The 14,871-nt window shown below is 40.2% G+C and overlaps 1 protein-coding gene and 1 long non-coding RNA gene across 6 annotated transcripts in view; one reads left to right on the top strand and one right to left on the bottom strand.

Annotated features, from left to right (window-relative positions):
• Nucleotides 1–14,871, bottom strand: part of LOC108539527 (uncharacterized) — a 139,046-nt gene that overhangs the window by 18,140 nt on the left and 106,035 nt on the right. For both annotated transcript variants that reach the window (XR_001888410.1, XR_001888414.1), the window contains exon 2: nt 14,431–14,552. This is a non-coding gene — a long non-coding RNA (uncharacterized LOC108539527). The remainder of the gene's footprint in view (nt 1–14,430; nt 14,553–14,871) is intronic.
• The window catches only part of SH3BGRL2 (SH3 domain binding glutamate rich protein like 2), a 64,857-nt gene that overhangs the window by 21,073 nt on the left and 28,913 nt on the right, over nt 1–14,871 (top strand). For 2 of the 4 annotated variants that reach the window (XM_017888260.1, XM_017888274.1), the window contains exon 2: nt 13,706–13,830. The exons of the other annotated variants lie outside the window; for them this stretch is intronic. The gene's annotated coding sequence lies outside the window, so the exon portion shown is untranslated. The remainder of the gene's footprint in view (nt 1–13,705; nt 13,831–14,871) is intronic. 4 annotated transcript variants of the gene reach the window in all.

Here is a 14,871-nt window from a genome sequence, read left to right as displayed (position 1 = left end):
ATAAATATATAAATATGTAAATATATAATTACATAATTATTGTAATTATGGAAATCATCCTGTTCTTTATTATTTTTCAAATGTAAATAGAAGTAGTTTTTAGATAATCTGTTAGGATAACTTTTCACACAATTGAGGACTGACTGATACAGAAATTAGAACAACGTATTACAATACACACTGTGTTGCAGAGTGGCGTCTACACACATTGATAAAGGCATGGCCTTTGGCTGGAGTCCTGCAATTCTTGTCTATAGAAAATACTATCCTCAGCAGGATTTCCTTCTTACTGCAGAGGGTTTTGACTATTACAGCAATTTTTGCTGTAGCTGCTCTTCTACAGAGTATCCTCTAATTAACAGGAAGCACGTGTATGAAGAGTTGTTTATAATTTTCAGAGAGAATCTCATCAAACAGTGGCATTGTACATTCATATTTTATGCTTCACTGACTTTTTTCTTTAGATAATAAACATACAATCTTGACAGGAAATGTAAAAACAGTAAAATCCAATCACCTGCATCTTTCATTCCATGGTTCTGCTAATGTTTTAAGGCTTTACATCAGTAAGTACTACAAGTTTTTTTTTTTTTAATGCAGACTAAAAGTAGTTTGTTATACACATGTTGATGGAGAAAGCAGTTAGAGCCACTTACATCACATCAGACAGGGGAATAAATCAGCTGCTGGGTATAAGCAGCCCCTCTGAAGCTACCCGACCGAGACCCAGGGGGTGCAGATGTGATGTGCACATTGTCTTCATCCTCCAGAGGGGTTGATGGTTAAGTCAGGGAAAGAGGCACAGACACATGCAGCTGTTATTAAATAGTGCCAGGCTGTATGTTATTAAATGCTAGATTGTGGTGGCCGTGGGCATAAATGGGAGTTTGGTGAAGGAGATGATTCCGGAGGGCAGTGGTTAGCGTAAATCAGGGTATCCCAGCCTTGGCTCTGCTGGCATTTTGGGCTAGATAATTCATTACTGTGAGGGCTGTTCTGTTTTAGGATGTTTTAGCAGCATCCCTGGCTTCTACTCATAGGTGCCAGTAGTATCCTTCCCCCAAATTCCCTCAGCTATGACCACCAAAAATGTCTTCAGACATTGCCAAATGTCCCCTAGGAGGTCAAAATAACCCCCAATTAAGAACCACTGGGTAGGCTTAGTTGAGTGCAGTGTGGATTTGAGGCTGAGCTGTGAAGAATAAATAGAACTTGGATAGGAAGTATGGACAATATGGAGGGGATTTTAGTGGAGAAGAACCTTTCAAGTGAAGACTCAGAAGTGTGTCTGCAGCAGGGCTACTCAAAGTTCAAAGTGTGTACCATGAACTTAACTGTTACCAGTGTAAGTACTGCAGTTGAGGGTAATCATTTAGAAACGTGTATAGCGACTTTACTGATATTATCAACTATAGTAATTGAAAACTTCAGGTTTATAGCTTGTCTTTGTTATTTAATTTTTCTAGAAATTAGTTTCTTGTTTTATAAAAGTATCATTCTGCAACAGATTAGAACATTAATATAAGAACGACAGCAAACTGGTCCTTGGCCACGAGACTTTGAGAGAGGCTGTGACCAGATTGGGTTTCAGGTGCACAGTAGGACATAAGGTAGGCTAGGTATGGTCCAGATGGAGCATGGAGTCAGAGTGGTTTCTGAGATCTCTCACGGTACCTGACATCTTAGGCCTGGTGCTCAATAAATGTTTTTCAGGATGAATCAATGCTTAGAAAACCTCCAAGCAGAGGAGAATGGACCTAGCAGTAAGGAGGGGGGACCCAGTGGATATTTTGGGTTGGGGGTGACTTTTAGAAATGTATTTTTTTGGCTGGGCGCGGTGGCTCAAGCCTGTAATCCCAGCACTTGGGGAGGCCGAGGCAGGCCGATCACGAGGTCAGGAGATCGAGACCATCCTGGCTAACACAGTGAAACCCTGTCTCTACTAAAAAATACAAAAAACTAGCCAGGTGAGGTGGCAGGTGCCTGTAGTCCCAGCTACTCGGGAGGCTGAGGCAGGAGAATGGCGTGAACCCGGGAGGCGGAGCTTGCAGTGAGCTGAGATCTGGCCACTGCACTCCAGCCCAGGCCACAGAATGAGACTCTGTCTCAAAAAAAAAAAAAAAAAAAAAAAAGAAATGTATTTTTTTTTAACAGCAGGAACTATAATTTAATCACATCGTATAACACTATGTAACATTCTATATTTTGCCTGCTTGGATATGTAACATAGTTAAGTTATTACAAACATTATTTCCTAAGGCTATATGTATAAGTGTCCTTTCAAGTATTACACTTAATAGTGTTTAATCTACAATGTAATATTAGGTAAATCAATGATAAATGTTATATGCAATATACTGTGCCACATCTCCCTACCCTGTGTTAAGGTATTATTAACAAAATCAAACTAAGAAAAAAACAAGACAACTTTTTTTTTTTTTTTTGAGACAGAGTCTCGCTCTGTCGCCCAGGCTGGAGTGCAGTGGCCAGATCTCAGCTCACTGCAAGCTCCGCCTCCCAGGTTTACACCATTCTCCTGCCTCAGCCTCCCGAGTAGCTGGGACTACAGGCGCCTGCCACCTCGCCCGGCTAGTTTTTTGTATTTTTTTAGTAGAGATGGGGTTTCACCATGTTAGCCAGGATGGTCTCGATCTCCTGACCTCGTGATCCGCCCGCCTCGGCCTCCCAAAGTGCTGGGATTATAGGCTTGAGCCACTGCGCCCAGCCAAGACAACTATTATAACTGAAACAAGGCTATGAACATTGCAGATGCATGTCTGAGTAGATAAACAGCATTTCCCCTTAACATGAAGGTCATTTTATCAAAGAGACTCCTATATCTTTAGGCTAGCATTGGTTTAGCAGCAGCTAGTCTTCAGGACAAGATAAAAATTTCACGCGAGGCCAGGCGCGGTGGCTCATGCCTGTAATCCCAGCTCTCAGGGAGGCAGAGGCAGGAGGATAGCTTGAGCCCAGGAGTTCGAGACCTGCCTGGGTAATATAGCGAGACCCCTTCTCCACAAAAAGGAAAAAAAAAAAAAAGACCAAAAAAAAAATTTCAAGCAAAAAAGACAACGAGTTACTCTGAGAAAACATCAATCCACATTACTAATAAAAGAAGCAATCTGCTGGTTTCACCTTAGCATACAGTTGGGTGTATTCCCTTTCACTTGTGGTTCATATTAATACCATTTTGTCTGTCTCTGTGGTTTCAGTCTTTCAGTCATCTGATTATCTCCATTTAGGAACCTTTCTAATTGCTTACCCTGGAACCATCATTATTCAAAGCTGTAACTTACATATTTTAGAACTTACTGTCAAATTATGTGTGTCCTGGCTGTTGGGATTTGTAAACAGTCTAATGTCTGGCATAAAGTAACTTTTGTGATTATTTGGCAGTATTTATAGCTGTCCCTTAAAGAAATAAAGGTGAGTACATTTTGGTTCATTAACGTTTTCTGTGAGTAGAAAAAGGTCTGTGCCCTTGGCACTGTTTTCATAGTGAAGTTAGTGGGTCTGTGCCTGAATTAGCAGTGAAGTGAGGAAAGAGATGGCATATGGAAAAGAGTAATTGAAAGGAGCTTAAGAAAGAGTGGGCACAAACACATGAAACCGACAAAGATTTAGAAAGCGCCCCAGAGATGGCGGCAGCAGGTTTTGGGGTGGAGAATGGTCTGGGTGTTGGCCAGGGTGACTGAGCCATGTATGTCACATTGTCCAGCTGGCTAGCTCAAGCTTCTTCACTTGGTGGTGATCTCAGGGTTCTAATAGTGGTAAGAAGGAAAGCCCCAAGTACGTTTCAGGATTCTGTTTATGTCAGTCTTGCTAATCCATCAAGGTTCAAGGGATGGAGAAGTAAACTCCATCTCTTAGTGAGAATAGTTGCATTGTCACAGTGTCAGGTTATTTGTGAACACTTTTATAACTTGCCGTAGTGTGTGAAAGAAGAAATTAAGAAATTTTTCATTAATACTCCAAATCTTAAAAGAAAATCTCCAAATCAGTTGCTACTTATTTTTAACATAGCTGATGTGAAGTGCTGTGGCTTACAATCCTATTTTATTCATTTATTTATGAAATATGATTGTATTCACTGAAGTTTTGAGAAGGAAAGGTAAGAATATTTGGTGTGGCATTACCACACTGTGATTTATTTTTGCTAAAGATCAAGTGAATTTTCCAGTGAGCAAATGGATGGAATTTGTGTGGGATTTTGTTTGACAATATGTGCATTATAGCTCAGAGTTCAGAATCTTTGTTTTGATTTTTACAAATGCTGTTTTAGTCCCTGTTCTGTTTTCTTTTCTCATAGTTTCTATTCCTTTACAGATAAACACTGATGGTGAACCCCCTAACTTGATATGCTTTTGTTGTTCCATCTTGATCATGATTTTGTTGGGTTTGTTAAGCCAAAGTTGAGCTGAATTAGACCCACCGAATAAATTTATGCTTCATCTTGGTTGTTCTTCTTGGCTGTATTATTCTTTTACTCTCCCTACAAGCTTCAAGAGTCAAGGAGAAATGTTTTGATAGATGTTTCTTTGTCTTCCTCTTAAAGAACTTGATGCACACCTGGCCAAAGGACGAAAGAGCAGGTGGAATTGGAAATGTCATGTACCTGCTTGAGGGGGGTGGTGTTAAGATTTGATTCCTTTTACTTTTATTTCTCTCCAGTGCAGATATCTGATTCTATTATGGCTTGCCTCGGGGATCTATCTGAGAACACTGTTGCAATTCTTCCTTGTCTTACGTGGTTTACATCCTAGCAGGAAGGTACACTTTAAGTAACCTATTACTTAATTCATTAAAACTATAATTAATCTTACAAAGGAGGAATTAATGACACAGTGAAAATGGTTACAAGCAAAGATCGTACCTAACCTGGGTGGTTTTTTTTTTTTTTTTTTTTGGCGGGAGGGTTAGGGATATGGTCTCACTTTGCCACCCAGTCTAGAATGCAGTAGTGTAATACCTGGGTGCTTTTGTCAGGGAAGATTTACTTGAGAGGGTGACGTTAAAGCTGAGGGCATAAGAGGGAGCATATGAGTCAGCTAGGTGAAGCTGGAAAGAGGTTTCATGGGCTGCTGACTACCTTATGGGAAGTTTTGATTTAGGAAGGATGGTACAATTGAGCAGATGAAGGGAGACTGCATAGGGTTAGTGTAGAGCAGTGGCCCCTTAAGCTTGATTCATGCATTACTTGGGAACTTGTTATATTTGTAAATTCATTTTTTTTTTAAAATAGTACTATTGAGATATGATTAGCATACCATTTAAACTATTGAAACTATACAATTCTGTGGCTTTCAGGATATTTGCAGAATTGTCAGCTATTACCACAATTTAAGAACATTTTTATTGCCCCACAAAGAAATCTCACACCCCTTTAGCCATGGGTCCCCAAGCCCCCCACCTTTATCACTCCAGCCCTAGGCTACTACTAATCTGCTTTCTGTCTACAGGGTCACCTATTCTAGACATCTCATACAAATGGAATCATATGATATGTGATCCTTTATGACTGACTTCTTTCTCTTAGCATGATCTCAAAGTTCATCCATGTTGTACATGTATCAGTACTTCATTTTTATGACTAGATAATGTTCCATTGTTTAAAGATACGAAATGCAGATTCTTGAGCCCCATTCCAATCTTCCTGAATCTGAAACTCTGGGGGCTATTCATCCTTCCATAATCTGTGCTTTAACAAGCCCTCCAGGTGACCCAGATTCACCCAAAGGTAGAGAGCCACCTGCAGAGGGAGTGGGAGAGGGCAAGGAGTTGGAGAGTTGGGTACTTCCTATCACTGCCTGGGCCTGGTTATAGACTTTTTCCTTCATCTTAAGGATACCAAGAAGTTACTGAAAGGTTTTTAAAACAGAGGCGTGAAACCATCTAAGTATGTTTTTTAAAGAAATTCGTTTTAGCTTTTCAGTTTAAAGTGGTTTAGGGGAAATCTAGCTAGAAGAAAATGTAGGAAGCTCTAGAGGAGACATGAGGGTTTGGGATGGGCCAGTGGCAGTGAAAATGGAGAAATGTGGATGGGTTCAGGAAAAAATTTGAAAGCAGGGAGGTCATGACTTGGTGGTTAATTGCATCATCAAGGTGAGTCAATGATGATGTCCAGGTTTCTAGATTAAGCTACAATGGGTGGTGGTGCTATCACTAAGATCTTCTAAATTTCCTGGTTTTGCGATATGTGAGTAAATCTTAGTCACCCATTCTTCCTTCTAGAATCCACTCTTCCAGGCAATTCCTAGAGGAAACAATGGATAGCATTTGAATATGTACATGTGAAAAATACTCTTGGGAAGACGTATCACAACACATCAAGGACCATAAGTACAGTTGGCCCTTCCGTATTTGCAGGTTCCACATCCTTGGATTCAACCAGCCATGGATGAAAAATATTCACAAAAAAAAAGAACAGTTCAACAATAAAAAAATACACATTTAAAAAACAATACAGTGTAACCACTATTTACATAGCATTCACATTGTATAAGGTATTATAAATAACCTAGAGGTGATTTAAAGTAGAAGGGAGGATGTGTGTAGGCTATATGCAAATACTACACCATTTTATATCAAGGACTTGAGCATCCTTGGATTTTGGTATGGGGGTGGGGGGAAGCTCCTGAAACTAATTCCCTTCAGATACTGAGGGACAACTGTAACATAAATACGAATGTGTGTGTACACACACTGAACCTGCAGTAACTATATGTTAAAATAAAGAATATACATGAGAAGATGGGAAATAAAGGTGTCACCAAATTGTTTAGACTTAGGGGTGTGTGTACAAGGCTTTTGAAGCCTGATGAATTTGCATAATTTAGAGAAAAGGAATGGAGTGTTTTGATGAGAGGAGTGAGAGGTTTGAGGTTGCAGTCAATTCAGAAAGGAATGCACAGCAAGATTAGATTCCACGGTTCTGAAGATGAGATAAACATGGAAGTGACTGATGAGAGTAGGACCAGACTATGGAACTTTTTCTTTTTTTTTAAATCAAGAGCCAAGGAGGAGTATAAAATTCTGAAAAGGCAGTGATAAGCACTTGAGAAGAACACGCTTGTCTGCTTTTAGATGGGAGAGAGTAGGACAGTAAAGAAATTCTTGGAGGTATTGGCATCAGTGGGATAGGAAAGGGACTGTAGCAATGGGGGCAATAGGCAAGATAAAAGGAATAGTAGAATTTCCAGTATTTGGTAGCTGAAGGGAGACAGTGAAGAAGAAAGAAAAGGGAGATGACTTTGTGGTTACTAGGAAACCAGAAGAGGACACGGCTCTTGCAGCCGGTGGTGGAGGAGTTGTAGAGAGAGATGGCTGTGGAAGACACTGATTTTAGTTTTTTAACATGAACAGGTAATTACATGGAATTAAAACTGAAACATAGTTTTGAGAAATAAAGTTATTAAATTTGAGGTTGCAGGTTTTATAGACTTGTTAATTTTTTTAAATTTTCTTTTCTTTTTTTTTTTTGAGGTGGAGTTTCGCTCTTGTTTCCCAGACTGGAGTGGGATGGCGCGATCTCCGCTCACTGCAGCCTCTGCCTCCCGGGTTCAAGCCATTCTCCTGCCTCAGCCTGCTGAGTAGCTGGGATTACAGGCACCCGCCACCGTGCCTGGCTAATTATTTTTTTTAATTTTAATTCAGTTCTAGTATTATCCTACTTAGCGATTTTTAAATTATACAAATAGTTAAAAGCAAACTTTGTTTCATTAATATATGATCTGGAATGTGAAGGGAATTGAGTAACCTATTCTGAAAATACAGCTGCCAGTTGGAAAATATGTACAGATAATAATTTGTTAGTGGTGGATTAGATTTGATTCAAGTTAATAGGAAGAAGCATCCAGCTACGGGCAGGGCATATGAAGCCCAGTTGATCACGGTGGATAAGCTTTTTGATCTGCTGCTGGATTTGGTTTGCCAGTACTTTATTGAGGATTTTTGCATCGATGTTCATCAAGGATATTGGTCTAAAATTCTCTTATTTTGTTGTGTCTCTTCCAGGCTTTGGTATCAGGATGATGCTGGCCTCAGAAAATGAGTTAGGGAGTGTTCTCTCTATTTCTATTGATTGGAATGGTTTCAGAAGGAATGGTACCAACTCCTCTTTGTACCTCTGGTAGAATTCGGCTAATCGGTCTGGTCCTGGACTTTTTTTGGTTGGTAGGCTATTAATTCCTCAATTCAGAACCTGTAATTGATCTATTCATAGATTCAGCTTCTTCCTGGTTTAGTCTTGGGAGGGCATATGTGTCCAGGAATTTATCCATTTCTTCTAGATTTTCTAGTTTATTTTGTGTAGAAGTGTTTATAGTATTCTCTGATGGTGGTTTGTATTTCTGTGGGATCAGTGTTGACATCCCCTTTATCATTTTTTGTTGAGTCTATTTGATTCTTCTCTCTTTTCTTGTTTATTAGTCTTGCTAGCAGTCTATCAATTTTGTTGATTATTTCAAAAATCCAGCTCCTGGATTCGTTGATGTTTTGAAGGGTTTTTTGTGTCTCTATCCCCTTCAGTTCAGCTTTGATCTTAGTTATTTCTTGCCTTCTGCTAACTTTTGAATGTATTTGCTCTTGCTTCTCTAGTTCTTTTAATTGTGATGTTAGGGTGTCGATTTTAGATCTTTCCTGTTTTCTCCTGTGGGCATTTAGTACTGTAAATTTCCCTCTAGAAACTACTTTAAATGTGTCCCAGAGAGTCTGGTATATTGTGTCTTTGTTCTCGTCGGTTTCAAAGAACATCTTTATTTCTGCCTTCATTTTGTTATTTACCTAGTAGTCATTCAGGAGCAGGTTCTTCAGTTTCCATGCCTTTGTGTGGTTTTGAATGAGTTTCTTAATCCTGAGTTCTAATTAGATTGCACTGTGGTCTGAGAGACTGTTTGTTGTGATTTCAGTTCTTTTATATTGGCTGAGGAGTGCTTTACTTCTTCTTTTTTTTTTTTTGAGATGGAGTCTCACTCTGTCCCCGGGCTGGAGTGCAGTGGGTGNGCTTTACTTCTAATTATGTGGTCAGTTTTAGAATAAGTGCGATGTGGTGCTCAGAAGAATGTATATTCTGTTGATTTGAGGTGGAGAGTTCTGTAGATGTCTATTAGTCCACTTGGTGCAGAGCTGAGTTGAAGTCCTGGATATTCTTGTTAACCTTCTGTCTCATTGATCTGTCTAATATTGACAGTGGGTTGTTAAAGTCTCCCATTATTATTGTGTGGGAGTCTAAGTCTCTTTGTAGGTCTCTAAGGACTTGCTTTATGAATCTGGGTGCTCCTGTGTTGGGTGCATATATATTTAGGATAGTTAGCTCTTCTTGTTGAATTGATGCCTTTACCATTATGTAATAGCCTTCTTTGTCTCTTTTGATCTTTGTTGGTTTAAAGTCTGTTTTATCAGAGACTAGGATTGCAACCCTGCTTGTTTTTGTTTTCAATTTGCTTGGTAGATCTTCTTCCATCCCTTTATTTTGAGCCTATGTGTGTCTCTGCACTCTATGTGTGAGATGGGTGTCTTGAATACAGCACATTGATGGGTCTTGACTCTATCCAATTTGGCAGTCTGTGTCTTTTAATTGGGGCATTTAGCCCATTTACATTTAAGGTTAATATTGTTTTGTGTGAATTTGATCCTGTCATTATGATGTTAGCTGGTTATTTTGCCAGTTAAGTGTTGCAGTTTCTTCATAGCATCGATGGTCTTTACAATTTGGTATGTTTTGTAGTGGCTGGTACCGGTCGTTCCTTTCCAGGTTTAGTGCTTCCTTTAGGAGCTCTTATAAGGTAGACCTGGTGGTGACAAAATCTCTCAGCATTTGCTTGTCTGTAAAGGATTTTATTTCTCCTTCGCTTAGGAAGCTTAGTTTGGCTGGATATGAAATTTATTTGAAAAATCTGGGTTGAAAATTATTTTCTTTAAGAATGTTGAATATTGGTCTTCACTCTTATCTGACTTGTAAGGTTTCTGCCGAGAGATTCGCTAGTAGTCTGATGGGCTTCCCTTTGTTGGTAACCCGACTTTTCTCTCTGGCTGCCCTTAACATTTTTTCTTCATTTCAACTTTGGTGAATCTGACAATTATGTGTCTTGGGGTTGTTCTTCTCGAGGAGTATCTTTGTGGTGGTTTCTGTATTTCCTGAATTTGAATGTTGGCCTGCCTTTGTAGGTTGGGAAGTTCTCCTGGATAATATCCTGAAGAGTGTTTTCCAACTTGGTTCAATTCTCCCCATCACTTTCAGGCACACCAATCAAATGTAGATTTGGTCTTTTCACATAGTCTCATATTTCTTGGAGGCTTTGTTCTTTTCTTTTTACTCTTTTTTCTCTATACTTGTTTTCTCACTTTATTTCATTAATTTGATCTTCAATCACTGATATCCTTTCTGCCACTTGATCAAATTGTCTATTGAAGCTTGTGCGTGTGTCACAAAGTTCTTTTGCCATGGTTTTCAGCTCCCTCAGATCATTTAAGGTCTTCTCTACACCGTTTATTCTAGTTAGCTATTTGTATAATCTTTTTTCAAGGTTTTTAGCTTCCTTGTGATGGGTTGTAACATTCTCCTTGAGCTCAGAGAAGTTTGTTATTACCGACCTTCTGAAGCCTATTTCCGTCTACTCGTCAAAGTCATTCTCTGTCCAGCTTTGTTCCGTTGCTGGTGAGGGACTGTGATCCTTTGGAGAGGTGCTCTGGTTTTTAGAGTTTTCAGTTTTTCTGCTTCAGCTTCTTCCCATCTTTGTGGTTTTATCTAACTTTGGTCTTTGATGTTGGTGACCTACAGATGGTGTTTTTTTGTGGACACCCTTTTTGTTGGTGTTGATGCTACTCCTTTCTGTTGGTTGGTGTTCGTTTTAACAGTCAGGTCCTTCAACTGCAGGTCTGTTGGAGTTTGCTGGAGGTCCACTCCAGACCTGTTGGCCTGGGTATCACCAGTGGAGGCTGCAGAATACCAAATATTGCAGAACAGCAAATATCACTCCCTGATCCTTCCTCTGGAAGCTTCGTCCCAGAGGGGCACCCACCTGTTTGAGGTGTCTGTCGGCCCCTACTGGGAGGTGTCTCCCAGTTAGGCTACACAGGGATCAGGGACCCACTTGATGAGGTAGTCTGTCCGTTCTCAGAGCTCTGTTTTAATTTATAACATGTACTGACAGTTTTTCAAAAATTGACCTTTATTTTGTAATCTGTTTTTCTGACAGTGATTCTATAAAACTCAAGCTTCAGTCTTTTGTAAGTCAGCCTCTTTATCCTTGGCTTGGTAATTTGGTATTTGCTTTCTAGTAAGATAAACTGAAACAGAAACTGGAGACACTGTACTTTATGTATCATCTCTCATTTAGTTAAGCAGCATTAGAACATTGCCAGTTAGCAAATGGCATCTTGGGGATTACTCTACACCCCTGCTCTACTCCCCAACAATGAGACATACTGCTGAGGGTTTCAGTTAAGAATGAGTTCATTTGCAAATAACAGAGAACCTGTCTAACTTGAGCTTAAACAGAGGTGTTTCAGTCTCTCCTGGTAAGTCTGGAGGCTGAACTTGTTCAGGGCCTGCCACGATGGGATTTTCTTGGCTTTTTCTGATGCCTGTCACCTCAAGGTGGAAAGGCTGCCCCGCACCACTAGCCCTCACATCTGGATGCCACGCTGGGAGAATGAGGAAGGGCAGGGAAAAGGGGCCTTAGCATTGTCATCTGTCGGCATCAGCAGGAAGCCAAGCTCTGTCCAGAAGCTCCACCTAGCACACTTAGGTGCACACCTCACTGGCCAGATCTGGGTCATGTGGCTGCTTCAGCTATAAGTGTGACTGGGAAAACTGGAGGTTTAGTTTTTTAGGCTTCACAGGGGAGATCATGAATAGGCTTTGTTGTTTAACTAGGCTAATGTCTTCCACAGTACTTTCTGCCATTTTCATCCTCTTTTATGACAGCATAATGCCTAGTAAAGCCAAGAATGGGGTTTTATTTAAAGAATTTGCCATGAAATTAGGTGTATTTGAGGTATCTTACTCAATCACTGGAAAGTTCCTGAGGTCTTTGACAAGGGAAAGAGCCTCAGTCCTTTCCTCCCTTTTAGTTGAAAGGAAGAATCATCTTAGGGCCTTCTACCTTCCTTAATCCAGTCCAGGCCCTCCTTTGTACATTTTGTCAAGCTATTAAAAAAAACCTCATCTTTTCCCTTCTATTTTCTCTCACTGTCTTTGACTTTTTTCCATTTGAGATACATAAGAGGTCCTAATCAGTCTTATGTCTACCCCAGGTCAGAATAAAGAAAGATGTGTGTTTGAAGTGTGAAAGCAGGTGAAATAAAGAACCATNCATTCAGAAGTTGCTATATTTTTGATGGAGGCCACTTCTAGGGCAAAGATAGAAAAGCTAGTATGTTTGAGTAAATGAAACAATTAAGCAGGTGCCCATTACTGCTTAGGCCTTTTCTTATTTAATTTTCCAGTGAATCTATGGAAAAAAGATAGTTGAGTTCTGTTAAAAGAAAAGCTTTACGCAGATTATATTTAACAGGGTTTCGTTGAGCCAAGAATATTTTGAGAATTGGGCAGCCCCCGAACCCGCATAGGTTCAGAAGGACTCTGACGCTGCTTCGTAGTCACAAAGAATTTATGTACAGAAAAAGGACGTTAGGTACAAAAACGGTAATAATCTAATGGAAGTAAGATTGGTTACAGCTTGGCGTTTGCCTTGTTTGGACACAGTTTGAACAGTTGCCTGCCTTAATTGGCTAAAATGCTGTGATTGGTCCAAGAGTAGGTTACAGTCTGTTTACGTATCTGGTTAGGTTACAATTCACTATGGATGGAGAAACCTTTAGGTGAACTCAAAGTATGTAAGGAGGTAGCTTTAGGCTAAGTTTTTTTTTTTTTTTTTTTTAAATCGAGACAGAGTCTCACTCTGTCACCCAGGCTGGAGTGCAGCGGCGCGATCTCAGCTCACTGTAACCTCTGTCTCCTGGGTTCAAGGGATTCTCCCGCCTCAGCCTCCTGACTAGCTAGGATTACAGGTGCATGCCATGACAGCCAGCTAATTTTTGTATTTTTAGTAGAGATGAGGTTTCACCATGTTGGCTAGGCTGGTCTCGAACTCCTGACCTCAGGTGATCTGTCTGCCTGGGCCTCCCAAAGTACTGGGATTACAGGCGTGAGCCATCACTCCTGGCCTTAGGCTAAACTTAATTTAGCAGTTTATTTCATAGGTTTGGAAACGGAAGTTAAGAGAGAAGCCAAGTAATATCTCCAAGACTACCCATCTGTCAGGGTCAAGATTAAAACCAGGACAATCTGGCTCTAAAATACATACTTTCCGCCCCCCAGTTTTCCTTGTTGTCCTCTGTGGCTCATTTGTCTTTCCCATTATCGTTCGTATTCAGTCTCAATGTTAAAAAGAAAACTCCTATTCAAATTGATTATGTCTCTTTATTTCCTAGTGACTCCCAAGGTCCCAGGGTGCAGCATTAGCTGTGTATACCCTGGAATTCAAACATGACTAGACGTGTCCAGAAGCCTATGGAAGGAATCTGGCAGGGGCTGCTTAATTATATAAGTTAACTGGCATCTTCCTGGGGAAGAAGTAATCCTACAAGAAGAGAGTAGAGGCATGCAAGTTTACTTAGCAGTCAGTGTCACAGAGTAGGGGGTTAAGGCTGAGTCACGAGCAAGGTAATTATTTAACCTGTTTTCTGATCCAATCCCTAGGGACTTTTGGGGCCAGGAGGTTGCCAGTGAAGGTTCCAAGTGCCTTTCACTAAGATTCCACAGGTCATCGAGTGTTCACGCAGAGTCAGGATACTCCGCAGCTTACTGCCCAGGGCCCTGTGGGGGTGAGTCACCAGGGCTTGGGTGCAGGCATTGGGGTCCTCAGGAGATTCATGGATCTGGAGTCAAAGGGGTAAAGGCTTATACATTGAGTGGCCAAGAAGGCTGCTTCAAAGTACATTTGAGGGAGCAGTTTGCTTCAGAGCTCCTGAAGTTAGTAGGGGGAAGTGGTTGAAGGTGATAGAGTACTAAGGTAGTAATGGGAAGCAGATTCAGGAAAATACCAACACATTTGCATAATTCTCAGTTGCCATATTTGCAAATGTATCAACAATTTAATAAAACCATTTCAGCAATACAAAACACTTTTTGTTTCGTTATGCACTTGCAACTATTAAAATTAACTGACAGTAGAATTTATGTAAACATGTAACCACGTACCACTTTCTTTTTAAGTCATTGTCAAAGTTAGAAGCAAAGTTTTTTTCGCATTAGGGTCTAGAGACTCTTCTGAATTATTTCGGCTATGTACAGTTAGATGTAGCCTCCTAAGCACGATGCTTTTCAAAATTGTGCCGCTTTGGGATTGAGAAATACTGTCATTTGATCCACATTCCCATTGGGCTAAATGTAAGTTACATTTGTTCCTAAATTAAATTACTCACTTAGTTTGAATCGTTTCTCTGGAACATCACCTGGAAATCTTTGATGTTCAGGACTGGAATAATTCTTGAATCATCCATTCAGTTAATATTTATTGAGGGCCTCCTGCACGCTGGTCCTTCTGCTTCCAGAATTGACGTTGTAGAGAGAGAGGTGAGAACAAAAACAAAGGGCATATAAGTAAATAAAATTTTAATAAATTTAGGCAATAAAACTTCAGCAAGGTGGTTCGAGAGGGCTCTTTGAAGAGGTGATACTTTTGGTGAGCCCTCAAGGGTAAAAAGAATCAGCCCTGTTGTTGGTTGGGAGGAAAGTTCCCCATCTCACAGGCCATTCTACCTTTGAACATCTTGTCTAGTCATTAACAAATGTTTAATAAAAGCGACAAAATCTCCTGGCCTTGGGGAATTTATATTCTTTTTTTTTTTTTTTTTTTTTTTTTT

Source organism: Rhinopithecus bieti, unplaced genomic scaffold (genome assembly GCF_001698545.2).
Source record: "Rhinopithecus bieti isolate Rb0 unplaced genomic scaffold, ASM169854v2 scaffold_1714, whole genome shotgun sequence".
In the NCBI taxonomy this organism is placed as follows: domain Eukaryota; kingdom Metazoa; phylum Chordata; class Mammalia; order Primates; family Cercopithecidae; genus Rhinopithecus; species Rhinopithecus bieti.
Note: the sequence above shows the minus strand (reverse complement) of the source record. Positions and strands in the feature narration are given on the sequence as shown.